Genomic DNA, 9824 nt, shown 5'->3' with positions numbered 1-9824 from the left:
AGCCAAAAAAAACACACCATGTGAGGTGTACGTCGAAAACGGAACAGAACGCAATATCGGTAATCCATATTCGGCGGCAGCCTTATCTCAGTGTCAAGGGCGGGGAGACGACCGATGACAACCGATTGTCATATTAACAGTGGACGGCTGATATCGAGAGAGACACGGGTGAGCGCCAGCCTAGAGCAAAAGGCGGTGCCGTGTCATTAGTTAGTCGACCAGTTTTAATTTTTTCGATGACATTATCGACATACCGAACGATAAAGATAAGTCAAATCAATTAAAATATTCGTTGTCTCAATGTATAAAAATTGAACGCATTGTCGGTATGCGTAATCAGTAAACAAAACCAAAAGAATAAATATAGCATTATATAGTTAAAAATATAAAAAATAATTTTTTTTACAAAAATCGTATTTTTTTTTTTATTAATTTTGATGTCTGTTTTCACCGTGAAGACAAAATAAAGCACATTTTTTTTTTAATATTAAAGTGATAACAGAAAAATAAACTAGAAAAAGTGGTAACAGACAAAAAAAAACACATATCATAGTAAAACGAATACCTTCTCAGCTTCGCAACGAAGCTAAAAATTGTAAAAATGTCGAAAATTAGTGATTTTTAAATTTGTAATTTTTTTGGAGATTTCTCCATTACGGGGAACGAGAAAATTTTTTTCAATTTTTAAGGATAATATCTTCGACTAGATACGATTTGTGATCTTTTGACGTATCGCTGAAAGAAATCGATTTGTCGAGAGCTGAAAAAAGTGGTAACAAACACAAAAAAAAAGACACATCATTGTAAAATTAAAAACTTCTCAGCTTCGCATCGAACTAACATACATTTTAAAAATGATATATTGGACCTATTTATATGGTGTCATTACTCCTGATACCCATTTTAAATACGCTATTGACCAAATTATCGTATTCATATATTTTTTATAGTTTGTGTTTTCACTGTAATTTTTATATGAATAACATACATGTTTCAAGCTTGTGTTTTTCTTGCTGTGCTTTAGCACCACACAATGGTTCAAAACAAATATTTATCAAATCTACTATTTTTTTAAATTGATTTTTTTAATTTATTTTTTGTGCAATCATCTTTTGATACGCATTTCTATAGCTAAATATAAAGTTACCAATAATAAATTTAGCCCCTTTGGCTCAATAATAATTAATAAAATAAACAATTTGTAATTAACAAAAAGAAATGGATAGAATAGGTAGGCCTGTAATAAACATAAAAACTGATAGAATGGAATAGAAACTGTGTAGGAAATGCTGGTGTTGAACAAAGAAAAATTATAGATAGTGGTGGGTAGTAATGGAAAGTATGAGTGTCTAGATGTACTGGGCACGGATAATAATAAAATGAAATAGAAAGATATCTCGGGGTATGTATGCTTAAGTGAACACGTCTGATATATGAATAAGATAAAATGACACAACTAAAGGTAATTATCTAGCTCTTGCATAGAAACGCGTACACGAATTTCTGGCGAGTCACAACAAATATTGTATTTCTTTGTAAAAGTATTTTAGTTGATGTAACTACTGTCGATATGTATGTATATGCGTCGGTGTACGCATTTGAAATTATACAATTTATGTTATTATTAACTCGTGTGTAACTATTTTTCTAGTACAACTCTATATTAAATCTACTCAAGGTGAAACTTAAATTTATTATACTTTCGGTATTTTATGTAAAACCCTTTTGTATATTCATGTAGTACACTCTTTGACCTTGTGTGTGTTGTCTAATACTAACGTATTTATAATTAAATAATTTGTAAAACCATTAAATGACCTAAAGGTCCTGTACAATAAACTATTTCCAAATGGCCTACGTCTTTTCAATCGTCCACAGAGTGATCTAGGGTAGATGCGAGCTCTATTTCGGTTCTTTGCACAATAAATTATACTAGTGTTCTACACTCCGATTGCCCACACTGTGGCTGAGTTCAGACAGTCTAGTCGACAGTGGAGAGACACTTTTGAGAAATTTTGTGGTTATTTAAAATTTTAATTATGATTTTATTGCACAAGTACTCTGTCCAGCCAGGTTATGGCTCTTCAATAAGTAATAGATACAATTCAATCTAATTATGTATTTTAAAACGTGTTCGGTGTATTATAGAAAATATAGGCAAGTAATGCATAATAAATTATGTAAGTGTCCTACACTCCGATGGCACGCACTGTGGCTGAGATCAGACTGGCTAGTCGACAAATGGAGAGACATTTTAGAGAACGCTTATAATTAGTTGGAATTTTGAATACGATATTATTGTGCTAGTACTCTGTCTAACCAGTTTGTGACGCTTCAACAAGTAATAGAACACAATATAATCTAATCATATGTTTTATTGAAGTGTGTATATATAAAAAAATAAATAAATAGCAATATTTTATATTTGTTGGAATATTTGTATCACCAAAAGTATTCGACCGAAAGTAAGATGTATAATATTTCTTCCAAATCTTAACGATTTAGTCAGAGGTCAATACAAGTTAGGCAGTACGATAATTATATTCTTGCTTTTAATTTTAAATTTAATTAGGTATGGTATATTAGTATTGGGTATGGTGTGGCGCAATGGTTACACTAGTTTTTGACTAAAACTCTAGTGTTTAGCCGCGCCTATAGTGTAGAAGACAACGGGAAACCACTGCAATTAATTTTTCCCAAGATATACTAATCCAGTTGGTATTAACCAACCTAATGGTTGTAAAACAAAAAAAAAATATTAGTATTAAATAGTATTTTATATTTTACGCATTAATAATTTGTAATCTAAATTATTTACTTATTTTTTATTGAACAATTTTAAATGAAGTTATATATATATTGAATATATCATTAGTATATTTTAAATATGTTATATATTGATACAGCTGCATCAATTTTTATGTGATTCAAATTTCAATGTTGGTTATTATTTTTATATTTATTACCTCAATACCGCAAATTTGTTTTTTATTGTTCATAATTGTTTTTCTTTTTTTAATATTCATTAATTTCTTACTAAGCATGTTATTAATACTTTATTTTTATAATAAACATATTTATACATGTAATAAATACTTTTATTATTACTCACTTGAACCAATAACCTGATATAGTTCTCAAAACAATATTAATTTGTCGAATATTAAATTGGATTGTTGAAAAATGGAAAAAATTAAATGTTTTAATATGAAATATTGTTTCATATATGATTTAATTAAAACATCAACCATGCCAAAACATTATTGTATTATTGAATTTTATATTTTCTTCAATTTCTAAGATTTAGTGAAATCACTATAATTATGAAAATCTTTTCATAATTATTTAATATATTTTCTTAATGATAAGTGTACCTGTTGCAGTCGGTATCATAATGTTAATTTTTATTATTATTCTGTAGCGGTATAATCTATTTATTATTAATTTATTTTATTTTAGTACATCACTATAAGCTTTTAAGCAATTTGTAAGGATTAGTGAATATAGGACAAAGGTTATATCATTTATAGCAACTATTTATTTTATTGATGGCATCTCTAAACCGATATTTTAGATACTTCATATATTGAATATTAAAAACAACCCAACACAGTGGAGACGTGTTATAGTTGGGTCCAGTATAGATGATGTCTGACAATGATTAAAAACACTAACATAAAAAACGCTTCGATGCAAATCTATAGATAGTGTTCAATTTTAAAAAATTGGTGGATTATTCCAAAAACTACATGATCTCCTATTTCATTATTTATATTCTGATTACAAGTTTTATGATTTATAAGTGTAATATATTAATAAATATATATATATTTATAATATATAAACATATAAATGGAACTGGTCCCATTAAAAAAAAAGTATGTCGAATAAAAGAAGTATATAAATATTAATTCTCATAAAAAAATTGTATTAATCCATACAGTTATCCATACGAATAACCGATTTCAGTTGTATTTCCTGAATAGTTAATCTTTAACAATTTCAATACATCTAAGTATATTATTATTAAAACGTACCCATAATTCTGAAAATTACAGGTTATGGGATTGAAAATAATCCAAGGTCAGAAAGGTTAAGCTAGTCAAAAGCCCATCTGTCAGAATTTTATTGGCCAACAAAATATGTCAATTGTGATGATCGATTGTGAACAATTTGTTTAGTTATTATGCGTGTTGTACTGTAACAGGGAACTCAAGGTTTTTTATAATTATGTAACAAATAACGGATATGTAGCGTTGATAATGGTAACATTGTATCCGAAATACGTATCCGCGACTTTTCATTAATTTTTTGTGGCTTTTAGTTTAATATTTTTAATATTTTTTAGTTTTTTTAAATTAATAATATTTTTAATATANTGTACTATAAAATGAAAAAAAAAAATTTGTCCCGACACTTATCTTCTGCATGTAAACGGCTGCCGTAATTAAAAAACACTATTTTTGTGTTAAAATTTTCGATTTTTGATTTTAAATTTTCAACTTAAAAATGCTATAACTTTTCGAAAAATGTATGTATTAGCACAAATTTTTTTTTTCTAAATACGTTATAAGTACATCTTTCATTTGACATACTTTTTATTAAAATTGGACAATTTCCCCATATATAGAGGGCGTTCAAAACTTGAAACATTGTATAAAAAATAGATCTTTTTCAACTGAACTTTTGAAAATGTTCCGGAAATACTGCGTTCTTTAAACATACATCAAATTAAAGCTTATTTTATGTACTATCAAATAAAAAAAAAAATTTGTCCCGACATCTTATCTATTATGTGCAAATTGCTGTCGAAATTAAAAAAAAAAATGTAATATTTGCGATAAAAATCACTTTCTATAAGGATGTTTTTTGTGCTTAAAACTGCCATAACTTTTTCAAATATTAACAAATGAACAAAATATTTTTTTATATGAAACCTTAGGTAATTTACTTTTGTTTGATATCATTTGTTTTTGAAAATCTAACACTTATTCGGGTTACAAGGTGGATTTAATATATCAAATTTTTTACAAAAACTATCTTTTTCAACTTAATTTTTGAAAATGTTCCAGAAATACTGCGTCCTTTAAACATATATAAAATTAAAGCTTATTTTAAATACTACAAAATGAAAAAAAAAATTTGTCCCGACGACCTATCTTATATGCGCAATTGGCTACCGTATTCAAAAATATGCTATTTTTGTATTAAAATTATGGGTTTTGTATTTTATTTTAATAGAAGTCGTTGTTGCTTTTTTAATGATCCATCAATTTTTTAAAATTAAACACTATCTACAGATTTGCATCGAAGCGTTTCTTATGATAGTGATTTTAATCACTGTCAGATTAAATCTATACTGGACCCTACTATGCAATGTCTCCACTATNTAAATCTATACTGGACCCAATTATACAATGTCTCCACAATGCCGCGACCCCTCTGTGCTACCGTTTCTTAATAGGTCATTGTATTTTTAATGTTTTTTAGTTTTTTTAAATTAATAATATTTTTAATATATTTTTAATTTTATTTAAGATATACTAACTAATTTATCAGTATTTTCAAATATTATTCATGTTAATATTTTATATAAAAATTCAATTGACGAAGTATTTTTGAAAGAAGTTATAGATTCTTAAATAAGCTGGTCACAACGAANTAAATTTAATAATAGAAATAAAATATTTTATATAGTAGGTATATGACAATATGTTTTCGATACTGCTGATTTTAAATGTATTATCAATTTTCAATTTTAAGGGATTTGAAGATTGGTAATTAGAGTAAAACATTATTTTTAATTTACTAAAAATTGTGTTCCACTGAAAGTTTGTCTAGTCGCCATAAAATTTTTATTAATAATAAATATATGAATAATTGTAAGAACATTATTTTAGATATTTTAAACAAATATGTATACTTTATACAATTTTAAATGTCTTATTGACTTACTTGATTTTTTTATATCATCAATCCCGGGTCATATAAATTATTCTATTCATAATATATGTGACCTATCATCTGATCATTCACCCGTTTTGTTAAAGATTGAAGAATTTCTAACACAATCTCCTCCTCGCCCCTCCCTTTCCAAAGGACCTGTAAATTGGAATAAATTTTCCTCAACCTTGGAAAATAGTACAAACTTAAAAATCCCTCTAAAGTCTTGCAACGAAATTGACTCCGCAACCCAACAATTAGTCAGCTCAATTCAATCAGCTGTACATGAATGTTCTTATGATTCCACTCAAAATTCCAATTCAAAATTAAAATCTTTTCTTTTACCTTCCAATATAAAAATACTAATTGCTGAAATACGCAGGGCCCGCGCCCGTTGGCAAAGAACTAGACTTCCCTCAGACAAGTCTACTTTCAATAATCTATCTAACTCCTTAAAAAAAATAATTCAAAAATATAAAAACAACCTCTTTGACACGAAATTCAAATCCCTCAATTCTTAGGACAGTTCATTATGGAAAACCACTAAAAATATGCTTAAACTGAAAGATTTTTACTGTCCTGTTAAAAAAATAGATGGTTCGCTTGCCTTATCTGATCTTGACAAATCTAATCTTTTTGGAGAACACCTTTCGAATATTTTCACACCTCACCTTGATATTATTCCTAGCAATTCTCAATTAATCAAAATAAATAATTTTTTAGATTCTCCACTACCTATGTCTCTCCCTACTAAACATGTCTCTCCAAATGAAATTGTAATTGTGATTCAAAAATTAAAGTCCAATAAATCACCTGGGCATGACTTGATAACAAATAAGATTTTAAAACACCTCCCTAAAAAAACAATTATTTTAATAACTTTCATATTTAACTCCATGTTAAGACTCTCGTATTTCCCTACCATTTGGAAACAGTCCATTATTATTCTTATTCTCAAACCGGGCAAACCCCCCAATATAGCAACCTCATATAGACCAATTAGTCTGCTTCCAGTGCTTGGTAAGCTATTTGAGAAAATCATTTTGAAAAGAATAAGACCAATCTTAGAATCTCATAAAGTAATACCCAACGCTCAATTCGGGTTCCGTTCAAATCATTCCACTATACAACAAATACACAGGCTAGTCGATATAATATCATCATCCTTTGAAAATAAAGAATATNAACATCCTTTGAAAATAAAGAATGTTGTCCGGGAGTCTTTCTCGATGTGGCTCAGGCCTTTGATAGGGTTTGGCATCCTGGCCTACTCTATAAAATTAAATCATTCCTCCCTGCTCCCCTATACCTTCTTATTCGCTCGTACCTAGAAAACAGAACCTTTAAAGTTCGTTATGATAATTTTTATTCCTCTCTTTTTCCCATCCTAGCAGGAGTTCCACAAGGTAGTGACCTTTCCCCCGATTTATACAATATTTTCACTTCAGACATCCCCCAAACTCAAAACACCTCCTTGGCTACCTACGCTGATGACACAGCCATTTTATCTTCCAATAAAGAGCCAATCGCAGCTTATAATGCTCTTCAACTCCACCTCGACTTTATAGATAAATGGTCCACAAATTGGAAAATTAAAATCAATGCAGACAAATCAGTAAATGTTCCTTTCACTCTCAATAAAAAAAATATGCCTGTTCTTTCCTTCCAAGGAGTTCCTATCCCTTCTTCGACTCAAGTCAAATATCTTGGTATTACACTTGATAAAAGATTAACCTGGGGTACTCATCTCAAATCCAAAAGAAAGCTATTAAACATTAGATTCCACTTATTACGTCCTGTATGAAAATCAAAACTTCCAGTACATAACAAAATAATCATTTATAAGTCAATGATACGACCAATTTAGTCTTACGGAGCCCAAATATGGGGTTGTGCCAAAATATCGCAGTTTAAAACAATTGAAGCCTTCCAAGCAATTTCCCTTCGTACAATCACGACCGCTCCATGGTATGTCTCCAATCTTACCCTACATAAAGATTTAAACATAGAACCAGTCGATATTTTAGTTAAATTATACTACAAAAAGTTTCATTCCAAATTACTTCTACATCTAAATCCATTAATTGCTAACCAACATACAGTTACAATTCCGGACAACCCTCCTCGCCGTCTAAAAAGACGCTGGTGCCGTGACCTTTTAAATTAATATTGTGATGGCTAAATAACCAATTCAAGTCGAAAGGGTCCCATCACTGGATAGCTTCCCTTTTTCCAGTTTTTAAGTCAAATGTGTTATATTCTATTGTTCACCTATTTGCTTATTGTATCTTTCTTATGTACAGATTGTAAATTTTATTATTTTATAAATATTTATTTTGCTTACTCAAAGTTAAGAAAAGCGACTTGTACTTTTGTACTAGCTAAAATAGTTTATTTTAGCTACTTATTCATGTAATGTACGATAGCTGTGTTGAATATAAAACGGTCTTTTAAGCTCGGGGTATGAAAATCCAACACCATTTTTATGTATTTTCATTGTAATAAATCATTTAAATAAAAGTCTTAATAATAATTTCTATGTAACAATATAATTGGTGTTTAAATAGATGCTACAGTTGAATTATTCAGAAATATATTCCGTATAGTTATATAATATTCTACAGAGTGATCGAAATCTGGTAAGACACTTATTTTCTTAGAAACTATTGAGAATTTAAAATTTTGTAAAAAGAAAAATGANCGAAAGGGTCCCATCACTGGATAGCTTCCCTTTTTCCAGTTTTTAAGTCAAATGTGTTATATTCTATTGTTCACCTATTTGCTTATTGTATCTTTCTTATGTACAGATTGTAAATTTTATTATTTTATAAATATTTATTTTGCTTACTCAAAGTTAAGAAAAGCGACTTGTACTTTTGTACTAGCTAAAATAGTTTATTTTAGCTACTTATTCATGTAATGTACGATAGCTGTGTTGAATATAAAACGGTCTTTTAAGCTCGGGGTATGAAAATCCAACACCATTTTTATGTATTTTCATTGTAATAAATCATTTAAATAAAAGTCTTAATAATAATTTCTATGTAACAATATAATTGGTGTTTAAATAGATGCTACAGTTGAATTATTCAGAAATATATTCCGTATAGTTATATAATATTCTACAGAGTGATTGAAATCTGGTAAGACACTTATTTTCTTAGAAACTATTGAGAATTTAAAATTTTGTAAAAAGAAAAATGATTAAGTTTATAAAACTCTACAATAATATAAAGTTAATTTTTTTTTTTTATCCCTTTAGCGATAAAAATGTTTATTTATAATTTTTTTAAATGGGAACCACTATTTTTGATTATATAATATGATAGAAACAAAAATTACAAACAAAAGTTCTTATAATTTTTTTTATCCGAACAACCGTTCACGTTTTATAATTGTTTAAAGATTTTGATTCCAGAATAAATATTGTCATTTGTAACGTTTCATAATATCGATGGCAGTGCAACCGGTATTTTTGTTAAATCTCTTAGTCTTACAAAACTATAGACTTAGCTATTAATAATACACCAAAAACCCGGTTTGAATCTATTATTGTTATCACTCATTTATTGCGTAGTAAATTTTTATAGCTAATTTACCTGTCATAACTTGATCAATAAAATTTGTTTTAAGCATCGGCGAATAAAAATAATGACTACTGTATTTAATACAGTAAAATGACAATAGAAAATTGGNGTATTTAATACAGTAAAATGACAATAGAAAATTGGCCTGAAATCCCTTAACTTTAACAAGCTGTAACAGACGAACGGTTAATCGGATAAAAAAAATTATAAGAATAAAATTGTTTGTAATTTTTTTAGCTTCGATGCAAATCTGAGAAGATATTGATTTTACTATGATGTGTTTTTTTTTTTTTT

At 28.2% G+C, this 9824-nt stretch overlaps 1 long non-coding RNA gene across 2 annotated transcripts in view; it reads left to right on the top strand.

Moving 5' to 3' along the window:
- The window catches only part of LOC126901574 (uncharacterized), a 23566-nt gene that overhangs the window by 6079 nt on the left and 7663 nt on the right, over positions 1–9824 (top strand). The gene's annotated exons all lie outside the window — the stretch shown is intronic.

Source organism: Daktulosphaira vitifoliae, unplaced genomic scaffold (genome assembly GCF_025091365.1).
Source record: "Daktulosphaira vitifoliae isolate Bord-2020 unplaced genomic scaffold, ASM2509136v1 Scaffold_3, whole genome shotgun sequence".
Lineage (NCBI taxonomy): Eukaryota > Metazoa > Arthropoda > Insecta > Hemiptera > Phylloxeridae > Daktulosphaira > Daktulosphaira vitifoliae.
Note: the sequence above shows the minus strand (reverse complement) of the source record. Positions and strands in the feature narration are given on the sequence as shown.